Genomic DNA, 21,000 nt, shown 5'->3' on the forward strand with positions numbered 1-21,000 from the left:
TTGTGTACTAAAAAGCAGCTTAACAATTCCAATATTATTCAAACATTCACTGAAACGAGGAAAAACATTCTTCGAGCCAATCACAACCATCAACACCTTTGGTTCCACAGCCAATTCAAAGACAGAATTCTCAGGTTCTAATCTTATTAACATATGCATTGCCTAAATAAGATAGGACGTTTGAAGGATAAATAAGAAGATCATTGTACACAGCTCATATATTTAGGATTGAAATTGCAACAGTAGTATTTGTAACTATCTATTAGTAATAAAATGACATTTAGTTAGTGACATTTATGATAAATGTAAACAAGTTACTACTTGTTTTTCTTGGTAAAAATAAAATTACTACTTACAAATTTCAAAAAGAGATGGTATATATTTTGCAAAACTTCCCCCAAAATTTCCCTAAAATCTCCCAAAAAAACCCTACTCCCTGCAATATCCCTCTCTCAAAAGTCATAACATTCAAGTTCATATCCCCCTTCCCAATTTCTCTATCCCCTCCAAATCCCTCCACCCCAAACGTGAACCTCAAACACCTTCAGGAATAGCAGTATGAAAGTATTCGTGTACTGTGTTGTTGCTTAATTCTCTCTTTCCATCTCTTTGTGTACTGACATTGACACATTGAAAATCACCATTTATCTTTCTTTCTTGATTTGATTCGAATTGCTCCTTCTTTCTGGAGTGTGTTTTGATTTCATGGAGGAATTGAATCATGTTTAGAAGTATTCTAAGTTCAGAATTTCGAAGCGTAATCTATGTTGTGATTTTATTGTGTGAGTGTAAAATAGAATATGTGGGGTGTTATTGTACAATATACTAATGTGGATTATCACATTCACAGATTATGCCCTACGAGTGTTTGACAAAATACCGCAAAGAGCATTTTAAATACTTTGACCTTTGGTAAAGTTTAATCATTTTCGAATATGAACTAATTTGATGAGGCTTCCTGAATTCTTATTTGATTCAATGATGTGCAGGTCACCAACAAAGGTTTATTCTAATCTCAAGGTTGCACAACTCATATGCCTCTCTATTCAGAAAGATAGCTAACAATGCTTATTGTCTATTGTTTCCTTCCACACCTCTATTGTGAGTATCACTGCGCTTTATCTTTGAGAAATTTTAAGCTTAGTAACTTGTTCATTGAGAAGAATATGTTTCCTTCAATATATTGGGAATCAAGAAGTCATAGTGTTTCTTTGTTCTTTGTGTCCTGTATATGTGGGTGTCTGTTTGAGTTTGTATCTCTTTTTCTTTTTCCTTTTTCTCTTTCAGTATTATTTTTTTGACTAAAGATATTCACTGCTAAACAATATTTTTGTTTTAAGTAAATTTTTTATTTTGTGTTTGATAAAACATTAAGTTAACTTATTAGATTTCCATCTTTCTTTTTAATAAGTCATTCTCCAAATTGTCTAATTATAGGGTTTTATTACTTTGATAATTATTTTTCTCCTTATGGTAACTATGCAATCAACTGAACATGTATGCAATTTAACAGGTTAAAATGTACTGATGGCTATGCTGGTTGATTAGCTAAAACATAAGGTTGCACACATGTGATTGGCCTGAGTTTGTTGGATATGGAGTGGCAATGAGAAAGTCTAGTGTGGCATCTTATGGTAAGGTCCTATAGATTTGACGGCCAACAACTTCATTCTTTCTTAAAGTTGTGTTTTCTACTCATAAGGATTTCTCGTTCGTTGATAGAAGATACTCGTGGAATAGTTCAGTTGGTTGCTCTACTGCATAAAGATGATGCTAGTGGTAAAGAAGTTTCACTATATAACTTAATATTTTTAAATTATTCTTGCATGTAGATTATGATATCTTCTTGTAACTTTCAACTACTTGCAAATTTATAACACATTTTATAAAAATATAGATTGAAACCTCAGACAACCTTCTTGTCTCAATTCAAGGGAAATATCAAATGGGCGGATGCACAATGTGTATGCCAAGACCTGGTGTCACAAGTGTATGAGTATCTAATAGATTATACAAAACTCCAAATACTGTCTGAAATAATAAAAATAAACAGAATTAAAAATACAAGGAGAGACACTGGTAGCTGCAGAACGGCTCAGAAAGACAGCTCACCACTATGCCCCTGGATAGCGTGGGTGTAAGAAGATAGGTTCCCTACTAGTACTTGCCTCATGTCCTGCACAAAAAGTGTAGCAAGTGTAGCATGAGTACGTAAACAACATGTACCCAGTAAGTATGAAGCCTAATCTCAAAATGGTAGAGACGAAATGACCGACTTTAACACTCACTAAGGGTCATCAATAATAAATGGAATAAATTATAATTATTCAAATCAACATGATTCACAGAGTTAACAATAATTTATTCAATTAGCATAAATAATAAAAATCCTTCAAATGCAATAATTTTTAATCTATTAATTAAATCCTTCAATTTCAATAAAAAGTCCAATTTATCAAATAGCTTTACAAGCTGCAATTCAATTTCAATAAATTTTCAATTTATCAAATAGCTTACAAGCTGCAATAAACTGTCCAAGTATCGTGTAATTATTATTATTAAGCACGATTTATGCTGAGGTCGTACGACTCGATCCATAGTTTAGTGTACACTGTCGAGGGACATGCGACACGATCCATAGATGCATCTTTCCTGCCGAGGCGTTCGGCCCGCTCCATAAGAAAGGAGGACATTTTTTTATGTACCTCCGGAATGAGAGTATATTTATTATAAGATAAATTCCGGAGGAAGAACAATTTCTCTTAAGAATTAATCAATTTAAACAGAAATTCAAGCATATGAGATTTCCATCCTTTAATATTTTTATCTAACAATTCACAACATATATATAAATATATCAAATAATTTAATTAAGTAAAGACTACCATTTACACAAGTAATTCATGCTTTTGAGTCCTAAACTACCCGGACTTTAGCATTAATAGTAGCTACGCACGGACTCTCGTTACCTCGTGCATACATAGCCCCCACAATTAGCAACAATTATTTAATTATATCACCTATGGGGTAATTTTCCCCTCACAAGATTAGACAAAAGACTTACCTCATCATTGTAATGACCCGACCAGTCGTTTCAGGAGTTATAGCCCCATTTTCTCCATTTCTACTTCTTTCTGTGTTATTCGGCTATATTATGTTATATCGGGTTAGTTGGTTCGGGACCGGAGTGGTTTCAGAGTGAATTGAGACACTTAGTCTCTTAAGTAGAAACTTAAGTTAGAAAAGTCAATCGGATGTTGATCTATGTGTAAACGATCTCAAATTTGAATTTTGATGGTTCCGTTAGCTCTGTTAGGTAATTTTGGATTTAGGAGTGCGTCCAGAATGTGATTTGGAGGTTCGTGGTAGAATTAGGCTTGAATTGGCGAAATTGGAAATTTGGCGATATCGGTCTGCAGTGAAAAATTTGATATCGGGGTCGGAATGGAATTGCGGAAGTTGGAGTAGGTTCGTAGTTTCATTTGTGATGTGTGCAAAATTTGAGGTCATTCAGACGTGATTTGGTTGGTTTCGGCATCTGTTGCCGAATTTGAAAATTTAGAAGTTCTTAGGCTTGAATCCGAGGGTAATTTGGTATTTGGATGTTGTTTTGAGTGATTCGAAGGTTCGACTAAGTTTGTATGTTGATATATGACTTGTTGGTATTTTTGGTTGAGGTCCCTAGGGCCTCGGGGTGATTCCGTGCGGTTAACGGATTTGTCGAAGTAGGAATTTGCAGCTGGAGATGCTGCGTCTGCTATTTCCGCCCCTGCGGAAGGAAAAGTCACAGGTGCGAGGCCGCTGGTACGCGTGGGGAGTGCGCAGGTGAGGACAATGCTAGGCTAAGCAGGTTGCGCAGGTGCGAGTTGTAGGTCGCATCTGCGAGCCCGCAGGTGCGAAACCTGGGGCGCATATGCGGAAAAGGGAGTGTTGGTCAGGCTTCGCAGAAGCGAAGGAAAACGTGCAGGTGCGCCTTCGCAGGTGCGACGGATTTGCCGCATATGCGGAGTTTGGGCGCCTAAGTGAGTTGCGCAGGTGCGGCTCCTTGGACCGCAGGTGCGGTCGCGCGGGTGCGAGAAAAGGGGCCGCAGGTGCGAAAAACCTGGGCATAAACCATAAATAGAACCCTTCGCGAATTAGGTTCATTTCCACCATTTTCAAGTCGGTTTTTGGAGCTTTTGGAGGTATTTTTGAAGGGTGATTCAAGGGCTATCAGTGAGGTAAGTTGCTTGAGCCTAATACTCGTATATATGGTTATTTTTCCGTTATTTAATCATTGTAATTAGTGAAAATGAGGGGTTAGGGCTTGGAATATTTGGAGAGTAATTTAAGGATTTGAAGGAGCAAACGATGTCGGATTTTGATGAATTTGGTATGATTAGACTCGTGAGTGAATGAGCTTTCTGATTTTGTAAATTTTTGTCGGATCTCGAGATGTGGGCCCGGGGCCCGGGTTTGAGCCAATTTCGGGTTTTGGTCTAATTTTGTAGCTTTTCTTGTGGAATTCATTCCATTAGCATATATTGATGGTATTGTACTGATTGTGAATAGATTTGGAGCATTTGGAGGCCGAGTCCAGAGGCAAGAGCATTGCTTGGTAGAGATTTGACCTGTTTGAGGTAAGTAACGATTGTAAATCTAGTCCTGAGGGTATGGAACCCCGAATTTTGTATCATTCTACTATTTTTTAGTGACGCACATGCTAGGTGACGGGCGTGTGGGCGTGCACTGTTGGATATTTGTGACTTGGTCCATCCCGTAGCAACTGTAAGGTTGCATACTTTGTTGAAACCATATGATACTTATATGTTTTAGAAAGAATTTCTGTAAATTGGGCTGAATGCAATGTTTGGGCCTTGGGCCAATGTTGTTTGGACCCTTAGGGGCTATTTTTTACCATCCTCTCATTGTTTTCAATTGAAAATCTATATGCAGTCATGTTTATAATTGTTTACCGCATAACTTAGTTTTATGACTCTATTTCGATGCATAAAAATGTTTTGGGCCAAATGCCCTGTTTTACTGAAATACCCGAGTGGCTTGAGAGGTTTATGACTGAGTGAGGCCGAGGGCCTGATTTGTGAGGATGAGCGTGGATCGGGGCGGCTCGCCTGCAACATACTTTCTTATTATAGCACGTGAGTTGTCCGTGCAGATTATAGCGCTTGGGCTGAAGGAGCCCCTCCGGAGTCTGTACACACCCCCAATGAACGCAGGTACCTACTGAGTGCCGAGTGCTGAGTGACTGGGAGGCATGAGTGATTGTGAGGTATGCCCGAGTGGCAAGAGTGATTGTGAGGTATGCCCGAGTGGCAAGAGTGATTGTGAGGTATGCCCGAGTGGCAAGAGTGATGGTGAGGTGTGCCCGAGTGGCACGAGTGACTGTGAGGTTTGCCCGAGGGGCTTTTTATGATTTCATCATTTTTGCTCACCTTTGCATTGAGCCTTTGTTTGAAAAAAAATCTTGGAAAAATATCTTTAAATGATTTTTACTGGAACCGGGTTTAAACGAGATGATTTGATCCAAACACTAATTTTTAAAGCATGTTGTACTTTACTGAGATTTCATGATATGAATGTTGTATGCTTTATTGCTCGTCACTACCACTCAGTCTTTATTTATTGTTGTTACTTACTAAGTTGGCATACTCACATTACTCCCTGCACCTTATGTGCAGATTCAGGTGTAGCTGGACACGCTAGCGGATATTGAGTGTTCGAGTTGCAGACTTTCTTGGAGATAAAAAGGTAGCTGTTTGGCGATCGGAACCTTTGCTCTTCTCCCTCTTATCTTTCCCTAGTTATATTTAGCTATTTTCTAGGCTGAGTTAGCCTTGATATTGTTAGACAGATTGTAGTAGATGCTCATGACTAGTGACACCCCGATGTCGGGCTTTTCCTTCCGCACTTTTATTTTGATTTGAACTCTTTTACGAAGGTTTTTATGTTAAATAACATTGAAATTATCTTTGAAATAAAAATATCGGTTTGTTTTGAAAATGAGTCGGCTTGCCTAATTCCACGATAGGCGCCATTACGACAGGGATTAGTCCGGGTCGTGACAGATTGGTAGCAAAGCCTAAGTTACATAGGTCTCATGAGTCATAAGCGGGTTTAGTACAGTCCTGCCAATCAGTACGAAGACGTCTGTACTTATCTTCGAGAGGCTGCAGAACCTTTAGGAAACTCCACATTCTTGAATTTTTGTCGTGCGAATCTGTTGATTCTAGTAACTAAACATCTATTGTTTCATTCTCTCACAGATGGTGAGGACTCGTGCTACCGGCCAGGAGGGCTAGCCACCAGTACCACCAGCCAGGGCCGCGAGCGACCGAGGCCGGGGTAGAGGCCGTGGTAGGGGCAGAGGTGCAGCCCGTACAACAGTTGGGGCAGTACCTGCAGATCCACCGGTTCTCCCAGATCAGGACCAGGTTCCAGTTGTTGATGCACCAGCTCCGGCACCACCTGTGCCTGTTGTGATTCCAGGCCTTCAGGAAGCCCTAGCTCAGAACCTGATAGCGTGTACTGGCCTTGCTCAGGCGGTCTCTATTTCGACGGCCGCAGCCACTTCTCAGGCCAGGGAAGGCACTCAGACTCCCGTCGCTCGCACACTTGAGCAGGTTATTTAGGGACTTTAGACACCGGAGGCACCACCAGCCCAACCGGTTGCTGTTGCTCAGGATTATGTGGTTCCTGCTATGCCTGAGGATGATCAGCGTAGGTTGGAGAGGTTTGGGAGACTCCAGCCATCACCTTTCAGTGGCACAGAGAGAGGATGCTTAGAACTTTTTGGACAGGTGTCAGAGGATACTCCGTACTGCTGGTATTTTGGAGACTTGTGGGGTCTCATTCACTACCTTTCAGTTTTTTGGGGCTGCACTCAGATGGTGGGAGACTTACGAGAGGCGTAGGCCTGTTGGCGCAGCACCCCTTTTGGAAGCAGTTCTCCGTGGTCTTTTTGGAGAAGTTCGTGCCTCGATCTCGCAGAGAGGAGCTGCGCAGACAATTTGAGCGGCTTTGCTAGGGTGATATGTCTGTGACATAGTATGAGATGCGGTTCTCTGAGTTGGCTCGTCATGCGATCTGGTTGGTTCCCATGGACAAGGAAAGGATCATTAGGTTTATTGATGGTCTCACTTATCAGCTACAGTTGCTCATGACTAGAGAAAAGGTTTCTCGTGCTACTTTTGATGAGGTTATCGACATTGCTCGGCAAATTAAGATGGTTCACGGTCAGGAAAGGGTTGAGAGGGAGGCCAAGAGGTCTCGTGGTCAGGGTGGATTCATCGGTGCTCCTTTTGGGGGTCAGTTCCAGCACGGTAGAGGTCGTCATTTCAGACATGCTCAGTCAGCTCGGCCATTTCATCGGGTACATCATATGGCCATGGTTCTCACAGTTCTTACCAGGTCCACTCATCACTAAGTGCCCTCCCAGTTTAGAGTTCTCCCCGTGCTCTACCTGTTCAGGGCTCTTCCATGCCAGGTTCTTCTACCAGTCATCCCATTGTTAGGGTTTCCCTTCAGTTTCCACCGCCAGCACCAAGGAGTTGTTTTGAGTGTGGGGAACTTGGGCATATGTGGAGGCAGTGTCCTCGTCGTCATGGAGGTCTACCTCAGCAGAGGAGTCAGCCTCCAACTACAGAATCAGTTACCTCACCACCCGCCCAGTCAGCTCGGGGTGGAGGTTAGTCAGCTAGGGGTCGCCCTAGAGGGGGAGGCAGATCAGGGGGTGGTCAGGACCATTTATATGCTCTCCTTTCCAGACCAGACGCTATTGCTTCAGATGCTGTGATTACAAGTATTGTCTCAGTTTGTCACCGAGATGCCTTAGTATTATTTGACCCTGGTTCCACGAATTCATACGTTTCCTCGTATTTCGTCCATTTTTTGGATATGCCCCGTGAGTCTCTAATTTCTTTTGTTCATGTATCTACTCCTGTGGATGATACTATTATTGTGGACTACGTATATCGGTCATGTGTGGTGACTATTGGGGGTCTGGAGACCCGAGTGGACCTTTTGCTGCTTAGTATGGTCAACTTTGATGTGATATTGGGTATGGATTGGTTATCTCCATGTCATGATGTTCTAGATTTTTACGCTAAGACGGTGACATTGACTATGCCGGGAATTCCGAGGGTTGAGTGGAGCGGTTTTGTAGATTATGTACCAAGTAGGGTGATTTCATATTTGAAGGCCCAACGCATGGTTGAGAAGGGTTGCCTATCTTATTTGGCTTTTGTGAGGGATGTTAGTGCAGAGACTCCTGTCATTGATTCTGTTCCGGTGGTACGTGATTTTCCGGATATGTTTCCTGCAGACCTTCCGGGCATGCCGCCTGACAAGGATATTGACTTTGGTATTGATTTGGTGCCGGGTACTCAGCCCATTTCTATTCCACTGTATCGTATGGCACCGTCGGAGTTTAAGGAATTGAAAGAACAACTTCAGGAACTCCTTGATAAGGGGTTTATTCGGCCTAGTGTGTCACCTTGGGGTGCACAGGTTCTATTTGTGAAAAAGAAGGATTGTTCCATGAGAATGTGTATTGATTACAAGAAGTTGAACAAGGTCACAGTCAAGAACAAGTATCATTTGCCTCGTATTGATGATTTATTCGACCAGCTTCAGGGAGCGAGGGTGTTCTCCAAGATTGATTTGAGGTCCGGTTATCACCAACTGAAGATTCGAGATTCAAATATTCTTAAGACAGCTTTCAGGACCCGATATGGCCATTATGAGTTCTTGGTAATGTCTTTTGGACTGACCAATGCCCCAGCAACATTCATGCATTTGATGAACAGTGTATTCTAGCCCTATTAGGACTCATTCATCGTTGTATTCATTGATGACATCCTTTTGTACTCTCGTAGCCAGGAGGAGCACGCTCAGCATTTGAGGATTGTATTACAGAGATTAAGGGAGGAGAAGCTTTATGCAAAGTTCTCCAAATGTGAGTTTTGGCTCAGTTCAGCAGCATTCTTGGGTCACGTGGTGTCTAGTGAGGGTATTCAGGTGGATTCGAAGAAGATAGAGGTGGTGCAGAGTTGGCCTAGACCGTCCTCATCACGGAGATTAGGAGCTTTCTTGGTTTGGCGGGTTATTATCGTCGCTTTGTGGAGGGATTTTCATCTATCGCATCGCCCTTGACCAAATTGACCCAAAAGGGTGATCCATTCAGGTGGTCGGATGAGTGTGAGGAGAGCTTTCAGAAGCTCAAGACTGCATTGACCACAACCCTAGTGTTAGTTCTGCCATCAGCTTACGGTTCTTACATCGTGTATTGTGATACCTCGAGGATATGCATTGGTTGTGTTTTGATACAGGAAGGTAGGGTGATTACCTATGCCTCGCGCCCGTTGAAGACCCATGAGAAGAACTATCCTGTCCATGATCTTGAGTTAGCAGCCATTGTTCACGCCTTGAAGATTTGGCGTCATTATTTGTATGGGGTTCATTGTGAGATCTATACAGATCACCGGAGTCTGCAGTATCTGTTAAAGCAGAAGGATCTTAATTTGCATCATCGTAGATGGTTGGAGCTTCTTAAGGACTATGATATCACTATTTTGTACCATCCGGGGAAGGCCAATGTGGTGGCCGATGCTTTGAGTCGCCGGGCAGAGAGTTTGGGGAGTTTAGCATATCTTCCAGCAGCATAGAGACCTTTGGCATTAGATGTTCAGGCCTTAGCGGGCCAGCTTATCAGATTGGATATTTCGGCGCCTAGTCGGGTATTGGCTTGTGTGGTCTCCAGGTCTTCTCTTTATGACCGTATCAGGGAGCGTCAGTATGATGACCCCCACTTGCTCGTTCTTTAGGACAGGGTTCAGAGAGGTGATGCTAGGGATGTGACTATTGGTGATGACGACATACTGAGAATGCAGGGCCGGATATGTGTGCCTAGCGTAGATGGGCTTCGAGAATTGATTCTTGAGGAGGCCCACAGCTCGCGGTATTTTATCCATCCGGGTGGCGCAAAGATGTACCTGGATTTGAGGCAGCACTATTGGTGGAGGCGGATGAAGAAGGATATAATTGTGTTTGTGGCTCGGTGTCTAAACTGTCAGCAGGTTAAGTATGAGCATCAGAGATCGGGTGGCTTGCTTCAGAGATTAGAGATCCCAGAGTGGAAGTGAGAGCAGATCACTATGGACTTTGTAGTTGGGCTCCCACAGACTTCGAGGAAGTTCGACACTTTTTGGGTTATTGTGGATCGGCTGACCAAGTCCGCGCACTTCATTCCAGTTGGTACTACTTACTCTTCAGAGCGGTTGGCTGAGATTTACATCCGGGAGATCGTTCACCTGCATGGTGTCCCAGTTTCCATCATTTCAGATAGGGGTACTCAGTTCACCTCGCAATTTTGGAGGGGCGTGCAGCGAGAGTTAGGTACTCAGGTTGTGTTGAGCACAACTTTTCACCCTCAGACGGACAGGCAGTCCGAGCGCACTATTAAGATATTGGAGGACATGTTGCGTGCTTGTGTCATTGACTTTGGGGGTTTATGGGACCAGTTTCTGCTACTCGCGGAGTTTGCATATAACAATAGTTATCAATCGAGTATTCAGATGGCTCCGTACGAGGCTTTGTATGGGAGAAGGTGTAGATCTCCGGTTGGACGGTTTGAGCAGGGTGAAGCTAGGCTTTTAGGTACAGACTTGGTCCAGGACGCATTAGATAAGGTGAAATTGATTCAGGAGCGGCTTCGCACGGCGCAGTCTAGGCAGAAGAGCTACGCGGATAGGAAGGTCCGTGATGTGTCTTTTATGGTTGGGGAGAAGGTTTTGCTGAAGGTATCACCCATGAAGGGTGTTATGAGGTTTGGGAAGAGGGGCAAGTTGAGCCCCCGGTTCATCAGGCCTTTTGAGGTGCTTCAGAGGATATGAGAGGTGGCTTATAAGCTTGCCTTGCCACCCAACTTGTCGAGTGTGCATCCAGTATTTCATGTTTCCATGATCCGGAAGTATATTGGAGATCCGTCCTATGTTTTGGATTTCAGCACAGTTCAGTTGGAGGGTGATATGACTTATGATATGGAGCCAGCGACTATTTTGGATCGGCAAGTTCGAAGGTTGAGATCAAAGGATATAGCTTCAGTGAAGGTGCAATGGAGAGGTCATCATGTGGAGGAGGCCACCTGGGAGACCGAGCGGGAGATGCGGAGCAGATATCCACGCCTATTCGAGACTCTAGATATGTTTCTAGACCCGTTCGAGGACGAACGGATATTTAAGAAGGGGAGGATGTAATGACCTGGCCGGTCGTTTCGGGAGTTATAGCCCTGTTTTTCCCATTTCTACTTCTTTTTGTGTTATTCAACTATATTATGTTATATCGGGTTAGTTGGTTAGGGACCGGAGTGGTTTCAGAGTGAATTGAGACACAGTCTCTTAAGTATAAACTTAAGATGGAAAAGTCAACCGGATGTTGATCTATGTGTAAACGATCTCGGATTTGAATTCTGATGGTTCCGTTAGCTCCGTTAGGTGATTTTGGACATAGGAGTGTGTCCGGAATGTGATTTGAAGGTCCGTGGTAGAATTAAGCTTGAATTGGCGAAGTTGGAAATTTGGCAATTTCGGTCGGCAGTGAAAAATTTGATATCGGGGTCGGAATGGAATTCCGGAAGTTGGAGTAGGTTCGTAGTGTCATTTTTGATGTGTGTGAAAAATTTGAGGTCATTCGGACGTGGTTTGGTTGGTTTCGGCATCGGTTGCCGAATTTAAAAATTTAGAAGTTCTTAGGCTTGAATCCGAGGGTAATTTGGTGTTTGGATGTTGTTTTGAGTGATTCGAAGGTTCGACTAAGTTTGCATGTTGATATATGACTTCTTGGTATTTTTGGTTGAGGTCCCGAGGGCCTCGGGGTGATTCCGTGCGGTTAACGGATTTGTCGAAGTAGGAATTTGCAACTGGAGCTGCTGCTTCTGCTATTTCCGCACTTGCGGAAGGAAGAGTCGCAGGTGCGAGGCCGTTGGTGCGTGTGGGGAATGCGAAGGTGCGGACAACACTAGGCTAGGAAGGTTGTGCAGGTGCGAGTTGGAGGTCGCATCTGCGAGCCCGCAAGTGCAAAACCTGGGGAGTGTTGGGCAGGCTTCGCAGAAGCGGAGGAAAACGTGCAGGTGAACCTTCGCAGGTGCGACGGATTTGCCGCAGATGCGGAGTTTGGGCGCCTAAGTGAGTTGCGCAGGTGCGGCTCCTTGGACCGCAGGTGCGGTCATGCGGGTGTTAGAAAAGGGGCCTCAGGTGCGAAAAACCTGGGAAGAAACCATAAATAGAACCCTTCGCGAATTTGGTTCATTTTCACCATTTTCAAGTCAGTTTTTGGAGCTTTTGGAGGTATTTTTGAAGGGTGATTCAAGGGCTATCAGTGAGGTAAGTTGCTTGAGCCTAATACTTGTATATATGGTGATTTTTCCGTTGTTTAATCATTGTAATTAGTGAAAATGAGGGGTTAGGGCTTGGAATATTTGGAGAGTAATTTAAGGATTGAAGGACCAAACGATGTCGGATTTTGATGAATTTGGTATGGTTAGCCTCGTGAGTGAATGAGCTTTCTGATTTTGTGATTTTTTGTCGGGTTTCGAGACGTGGGCCCGGGGGCCGAGTTTGAGCCAATTTCGGATTTTGGTCTAATTTTGCAGTTTTTCTTGTGGAATTCATTCCATTAGCGTATATTGATGGTATTGTACTGGTTGTGAATAGATTTGGAGCATTTGGAGGCCGAGTCCAGAGGCAAGAGCATTGCGAGGTAGAGATTTGACCGGTTTGAGGTAAGTAATATTTGTAAATCTAGTCCTGAGGGTATGAAACCCCGGATTTTGTATCATTCTACTATTTTTTTAGTGACGCACATGCTAGGTGACGGGCGTGTGGGCGTGCACTGTTGGAGATTTGTGACTTGGTCCATCCCGTAGCAACTGTAAGGTTGCATACTTTGTTGAAACCATATGATAGTTATATGTTTTAGAAAGAATTTCTGTAAATTGGGTTGAATGCCATATTTGGGCCTTGGGCCAATGTTGTTTGGACCTTTAGGGGCTATTTCTTACCATCCTCTCATTGTTTTCGATTGAAAATCTATATTCAGTCATGTTTATAATTGTTTACCGCATAACTTAGTTTTATAACTCTATTTCGATGCATATAAATATTTTGGGCCGAATGCCCTGTTTTATTGAAATACCCGAGTGGCTTGAGAGGTTTATGACTGAGTGAGGCCGAGGGCCTGATTTGTGAGGATGAGTGTGGATCGGGGCGGCCCGTATGCAACATACTTTCTTATTATAGCACGTGAGTTGTCCGTGCAGATTATAGCACTTGGGCTGAAGGAGCCCTTCCGGAGTATGTACACACCCCCAGTGAGCGCAGGTACCTACTGAGTGTGAGTGCTGAGTGACTAGGAGGCATGAGTGATTGTGAGGTATGCCCGAGTGGAAAGAGTGATTGTGAGGTATGCCCGAGTGGCAAGAGTGATGGTGAGGTGTGCCCGAGTGGCACGAGTGACTGTGAGGTTTGCCCGAGGGGTTATTTATGATTTCATCATTTTTGCTCACCTTTGCATTGAGCCTTTGTTTGAAAAAAACTCATGGAAAAATATCTTTAAATAATTTTTATTGGAACCGGGTTTAAACGAGATGATTTGATCCAAACACTGATTTTTAAAGCATGTTGTACTTTATTGAGATTTTATGATATGAATGTTATATGCTTTATTGCTCGTCACTACCACTCAGTCTTTATTTATTGTTGTTACTTACTGAGTTGGCATACTCACGTTACTCTCTGCACCTTGTGTGCAGATTCAGATGTAGCTGGACACGGTAGCAGATATTGAGTGTTCTGGTTACAGACTTTCTTGGAGATAGCAAGGTAGCTGTTTGGCGATCGCATCCCCTGCTCTTCTCCCTCTTATCTTCCCCTAGTTATATTTAGCTATTTTCCAGGCTGAGTTAGACTTGATATTGTTAGACAGATTGTAGTAGATAGATGCTCATGACTAGTGACACCCCGATGTCGGGCTTTTCCTTCCGCACTTTTATTTTGATTTGAACTCTTTTACGAATGTTTTTATGTTAAATAACATTGAAATTATCTTTGAAATGAAAATATCGGTTTGTTTTGGAAATGAGTCGGCTTGCCTAGTTCCACGATAGGTGCCATCACGACAGGGGTTAGTCTGGGTCGTGACAGTCTTGCTCCAATTTAATCCACTAGTAGGCGTTTTCCTTGAGTATCTAACTTCGATTGGTTCGAATCTAACCAAAAATAATTCGATAGAATCACTAAAATTTATTGGAATATATTCTATAAGAAAATACTACATTTTCAATAAAATCTAGAAATTAATTAAAGATTCGTCCGTGGGGCCCACATCTCGGAATCCAGTGAAAGTTACGAAATCCGATAATCCATTCTATTACGAGTTCAACCATACCAGTTTGACTCAAATCCGACTCCGAATCGATACCGAAACCTCAAAATTCCGTTTCTATGAGATTTCTAAAAATTTTCCAACTTTCAATCTCAAAACACTAATGTATGGTGAAAGCAATGATATATTTGTATATATAGACCAAATCCGAGTTAGAATCACTTATCCCAATATTTTTTCCTTGAAAATCTGTCAAAAGTCGCCTCTGCTCAAGCTCAAGTTTGTCAAAAATGGCAAATAGGACGAATGTCTTCTTTTATAAACTGTCGAGGTAGCCTTCAGAATTGGGCCTCGATCCTGGCTTTGATCGTAGCCCTCGAGCCTAGGACTCGGTCATGGCCTCGAGCCTGTGCCTTCGATCGTGACCTCGATCTTGGGTCTTGATCCTGGCCCTTGAGCCTTCCCTTCGATCATGGCCCTCGAGCTGGACCTTCGATTGTGGCTTCAATACACAAGCTCGAGCCTGAGCCTCGTCAACCCTGGGCTCAATCACAACCCAGAATGTCCAACAGAAGAGGAAATATTGCAGCAGCTTTTTAAGTCCAACTTTTGATTCATTAACCATCCGAAACTCACCCGAGGCCCTCGGGACCTCAACCAAATATACCAAGTCCTAAAATATTATACGAACTTATTTGACATCTCAAATCACATAAAACGATGCTAAAATCACGAATCATGCTCCAATTCAAGCTTAATGAAACTTAGAATTTCCAACTTCTACATTCGATGTCGAAACCTATCAAATCAAGTCCGATTGATTTCAAATTTTGCACACAAGTCATAAATGCCATAACGGAGCTCTAAAAATTTTCGGAACTGGATTCTAACCCTGATATCAAAAAGTCAACTCCCCGGTCAAACTTTCAAACTTTAAATTCCTATTTAAGCCATTTCAAGCCTAATTTAACTACAGACTTCCTAATAAAATCCGAACACTCTTATAAGTCCAAAATCACGATACAGAGCTATTAGAATCGTCAAAATTCTATTTCGGGGTCGTATTCTCAAAATGTTGACCGAAGTCAAACTTGGCCTTTTAAAGCCAACTTAAGGAACCAAGTGTTTTGATTTCAACTCAAACACTTCCAAATCTCGAACCAACCATCCCCGTAAGTCGTAAATCATTAAAAGCACATACAGAAAATTTTATTTTAAGGAATGGGGTTCTAAAAGTTAAAATGACTGGTTGGGTCACTACATTCTCCACCTCTTAAACAAACGTTTGTCCTCGAACGGGTTTAGAATTGTACCTGAAGTGCCGAATAAGTGTGGATATCTTCTCCGTATGTTTTCCTCCGTCTCCCAAGTCGCTTCCTCGACTGGTTGGCCCCTCCACTGGACTTTTACTATAGACATTCTTTTGGACCTCAACTGGCAAATCTGTTTATCAACAATAGAAACTGGCTCCTCTTCATAACCCAAGCTATTATCTAGCTGAAATGTGTTGAAGGCTAACACATATGATAGGTCAGCATGATACTTCCGGAGCATAGTTACATGGAAAATCGGATGAACTCCCGATAGGCTGGGAGGCAGTGCAAGCTCATAAGAAACCTTCCCAACTCGTCTTAACACCTCAAATGGGCCTATAAACCTTGGGCTCAACTTGCCCTTCTTCCCTAATCCCATGATTCCCTTCATCGGCGAAACCTTCAAGAGAACTTTTTCACCCATCATAAAGGATAAATCTCGCACTTTCTCATCTGCGTAACTCTTCTGTCTGGACTGTGCTGTATGAAGTCTGCTCCTGAATCAACTTTACCTTTTCCAAGGCATCTTTCACCAAATCAGTATCCTATAACTTAGCCTCACCGGGCTTAAACCACCCGATGGGCGAACGACATCGCCGACCATATAAAGCCTCAAATGGAACAATCTCGATGCTGGATTGGTAATTGTTATTATAAGCAAACTCGGTCAAAGGCAAGAAATGATCCCACTGACCTCCAAAGTCAATCACACATGCCCTGAGTATATCCTCCAAAATCTGAATTGTTCGCTCTGATTGCTTGTTGGTATGCGGATGAAAGGCTGTGCTGAGCTCTCCACGGGTCCCCAACTCACTCTGTACTACTCTCCAGAAATGTGAAGTAAACTGAGGGCCTCTATTTGATATGATAGAAATTGGCACGCCGTACAACCGAACTATCTCCTGAATATATATCTGGGCCAACCTCTCTGAAGTAAACGTAGTCACAACATAAATAAAGTGTGCTGACTTGGTCAACTTGTCAACAATGACCCAAACTGCATCAAACTTCTGCAAGGTCCGCGGCAACCCAACTACAAAGCCCATAGTGATGCGTTCCCATTTCCATTCTGGTAAGGTCATCTGCTGAAGTAATCCGCCTGGCCTCTGATGCTCATATTTAACTTGTTGACAATTTAGACACCTAGCTACATACTCAACTACGTCCTTTATCATTCGTCTCCACCAATAATGCTGCCTCAAATCATGATACATCTTCGTAGCTCCTAGATGAATAGAATACCGGGAACTGTGTGCTTCCTCTAGGATCTTTTTCCTCAGTCCATCCACATTAGGAACACATAGACGATTCGCAGAACACCATCCGCGCCAATAGTAACTTCCTTGGCACCACCCCGTAGTACCGTTTCTTGAAGAACCATTAAGTGTGGATCATCATACTGGCGAGCCTTGATATGTTCAAATAGTGAAGACTTAGCTACAACATATGCATGAACTCGGTTGGGCTCTGAAATATCCAGTCACACAAGTCTGTTGGCCAAGGACTGAATATTTGAAGCCAATGGCCTCTCCTCTGCTAAAATGAAAGCCAAACTACCCATACTCTCCGCCTTTCTACTCAAGGCATCTGCAATCACATTTGCTTTGCTCGGATGATACAGGATAGTAATATCATAGTCTTTTAGTAACTCAAGCCATCTGTGATGTCTCAAATTTAGGTCCCTCTGCTTGAACAAATGCTGTAAGCTGTGATGGTCAGTGTAAACCTCACAAGACACCCCATAAATATAATGCCTCCAAATCTTAAGAGCGTGAACAATCACGGCTAACTCAAAATCATGTACCAGATAATTCTTCTCGTGGGGCTTCAGTTGACGTGAAGCATATGCAATAACTCGCCCTTCCTTTATCAATACACAACCCAAGCCAACGCGTGAAGCGTCGCAATATACTGTATACATCCCCGAACCGGAAGGCAACAGTAACACTGGTGTTGTAGTCAATGTTGTCTTGAGCTTCTGAAAGCTCACTTCACAATCATCGGACCATCGAAACGGAGCACCCTTCTGTGTTAATTTGGTCAAAGGTGCTGCAATAGATGAAAAACCCTCCATGAACCGACGATAATAACATGTTAAACCCAGAAAACTCTTGATATCAGTCTTCGAAGTGGGATGATGCCAATTTTGAACTGCCTCAATCATTTTGGGATCAACTTTCATGCCCATCACCCGATACAATATGCCCCAAAAATGCTACAGACTCTAGCCAGAACTCACATTTATAGAACTTAGCATATAACTTTTGTTCCCGCAATGTCTGAAGCACTACTCTCATATGCTGCTCATATTCCTCCTTACTGCGCGAGTAGATCAAAATGTCATCAATGAAGACAATGACAAACGAATCAATATATGGCCCGAATACCCTGTTCATCAAATCCATAAACGCTGTCGGTGTGTTAGTTAAACCGAATGACATCACCAGAAACTCATAATGACCATATCTAGTCCGAAAAGCAGTTTTTGGAACATCCGAATCCCGAATCTTCAGCTGATGGTACCCTAACCTCAATTTGATCTTAGAGAACACCCTAGCACCCTACAACTGGTCAAATAGATCATCAATATGCATCAACGAGTACTTGTTCTTAATAGTGACTTTGTTCAGTTGACGATAATCAATACACATCCATATTGTTCCATCTTTCTTCTTCACAAATAATACAGGTGAACCCCAAGGCAATACACTCGGTCTGACGAACCCTTTGGCTAGTAACTTCTCAAGTTATTTTTTCAATTCTGCCGGAGCCATGTGGTACGGTGGGATAGATATAGGTTGGGTATCTGGAGCCAAGTCAATGCAGAAATCAATATCACGATCAGGTGGCATACCTAGAAGATCTTAAGGAAATACATCGGAGAACTCCCGAACTACAGGCACTAAATCAATAGCCGGAGTCTCTGCAGTAGTATCCCGAACATAGGCTAGATAAGCCAAACAACCCTTCTCAACCATGTGTTGAGCCTTTATAAAAGAAATAACTTGATTAAATGAACTAACAGACGAACCCTTCCACTCTAGCTTAAGCAATGCTGGAATAGCCAAGGTAACAGTCTTGGCATGACAATCCAGAATAGCATGATATGAAGATAACAGTCCATGCCCAGAATAATTTCAAAATCGGTCATCTCAAGCAATAGGAGATATGCTCTAGTTTCATAACCACAGAATGTAATAATACAAGATCAGTAGATTCGGTTCACAATAACAGAATCACCCACAGGAGTGGATACAAAAATATGAGTACTCAAGGACTCACGAGAAACACCCAGGAATAGAGCAAATAGAGATGACACATATGAATACGTAGATCCTGGATCAAATAATACTGAGGCACCTTTGCCGCAAACAGAAATAATACATGTAATCACGGCATCAGGGGCCTCTGCATTTGGTCTGGCCAGAAAAGCATAGAACCGATCCGGAGTGCCAACTAGCTGGCCTTCGTCTGGCTGACCTCCACCTCTAGGACTGCCCCTACCCACTTGTCCTCCACCTCTTGGTGGTCGGACTTCTAGCGGAGCAACATGTGCGGTAATCATAGGCTGCTGACCCTGCTGCACTGGTCTACCCCGCAGTCTAGGGTAGAATCTCCGCATGTGACTGGGGTCCCCGCACTGGTAATAACTTTTCGGTGCGATAAGCTGCTGACTAGAAGTCTGGCCCTGGTGACCTGAATACCCACTAGAAAAACCCTGAATAGCTGGTGGGCAATAAAAACTCTCTGGTATAGCACTGAAATAAGGTCGTACTGGAGCACCCCGAGGAGGCGGTGGTGCTGGATGTAGGGGCCTGTTGGACTGCCCTCTCACGAACTGACCTCTGCCCCCAGACGGAGCACCTCTGAACTCTCCAGAATACCTAAACCGCTTATCTCTCGTAACCTTCACTTAGCTCCACTGACGTACACCCTCAATCCTGCGGGCTATCTCCACGACTAGCTCATAAGAAGTACCCATCTCAACCTCTCGAGCCATAGTGGCCTGAATGCCAGTATGTAAACCCACAACAAACCTTCGCACTCTCTCCGCCTCAGTAGGGAGTATCATAAGTGCATGGCGAGATAACTAAGAAAACGTCACCTCATAATCGATCACTGACATCTGACCCTGCTGGAGCTGCTCAAACTAAAACCTCAACTCTTCCCTCTAGGAGGGTGGAATATCCATGTCCAGGAAGATACGGGTGAACTTGTCCCAAGTTATGGGAGGAGAATCTACTGGTCTCCCAAGAACATATGTGTGCCACCATCTACGGGCTCTGCCTTCTAGATGAAAAATAGCAAAGTCTACCACATGAGACTCCAATATCCTCATGTTGTACAGTTTATCCTTGCACCGATCAATGAAATCTTAGGGATCCTCATGTCGCTCACCCTAAAAAATAGGAGGATGTAGTCTAGTCCATCTATCTAATAGTTTCTACGATCAGCGGCTACAGCTGGCCTGGGCTCAGGTGTAGCTGCTGCTACTGGCTGGGCTCCACCCACGGGTAGTGCACCCTGGGTTTGATATACAACAGTTGACGACCCATGACATCCTGAAATCCCGGTACAGATGTGAAATCCACGGGAGCTGGCTTTGCCACGGGCACCTCATCCTGTTCCTCAACAATGGGGGTTCTCTGCTGGACCTACTGGCGGCATAACTGGAACAGTCCTGGGATATTCTCGCCCTCTACCACGGGCTGGAGCCCTCCCTCGGCCTCTGCCTCGGCCTCTAGCAACTGGGGAGTAGCTCTTCCCTGGTATGGAACCTCATTAGAGCCCGTTCTCACCATCTGTGAGAGAATAAAAGAAGGATATTTAGTACTACATTAATTGCATGATGGAATATGAAGAAAGGTAGTTTCCTAACACCTTATAGCCTCTCGAAGATAAGTACAGACGTCTCCGTACCGATCCGTAGGACTCTATTAGGTCTGCTCATAACTTGTGAGTCCTACGTGAACCTATTGCTCTGATACCATGTTGTCACGACCCAATTTCACCTATAGGTCGTGATGGCGCCAAACACTATAGCTAGGCAAGCCAACTAATAAATTAAACATATATCGATAAAATTTAAATCCAAGAAAAATAATAAGACACCAAATTCTACCAATGTGTGTGCCAAGACCTGGTGTCACAAGTGTATGAGCATCTAGTAGATTATATAAAACCCCAAATACTGTCTGAAATAAAAATAGACAGAATTAAAAAAAATAAGGAGAGACACTTGTAGCTGCAAAACGGCGCAGAAAGACAGCTCACCACTATGCTCCTGAATAACGTGGGTGCAAGACGATAG

The 21,000-nt window shown here is 43.3% G+C and overlaps 1 long non-coding RNA gene across 2 annotated transcripts; it reads left to right on the forward strand.

The window, feature by feature from the left end:
• Positions 1 to 208: 208 nt before the first annotated feature.
• LOC107786470 (uncharacterized) lies at positions 209 to 1,914 on the forward strand. 2 transcript variants are annotated; one of them, XR_012701542.1, is made up of 4 exons: positions 209 to 757; positions 851 to 912; positions 990 to 1,101; positions 1,514 to 1,914. It is a non-coding gene; the product is annotated as an uncharacterized LOC107786470 (long non-coding RNA). The 2 variants fall into 2 exon arrangements; XR_001648153.2 differs by having other exon boundaries at positions 216 to 912.
• Positions 1,915 to 21,000: the final 19,086 nt, after the last annotated feature.

The sequence above is a fragment of the Nicotiana tabacum genome, chromosome 2, assembly GCF_000715075.1.
Source record: "Nicotiana tabacum cultivar K326 chromosome 2, ASM71507v2, whole genome shotgun sequence".
NCBI lineage: Eukaryota > Viridiplantae > Streptophyta > Magnoliopsida > Solanales > Solanaceae > Nicotiana > Nicotiana tabacum.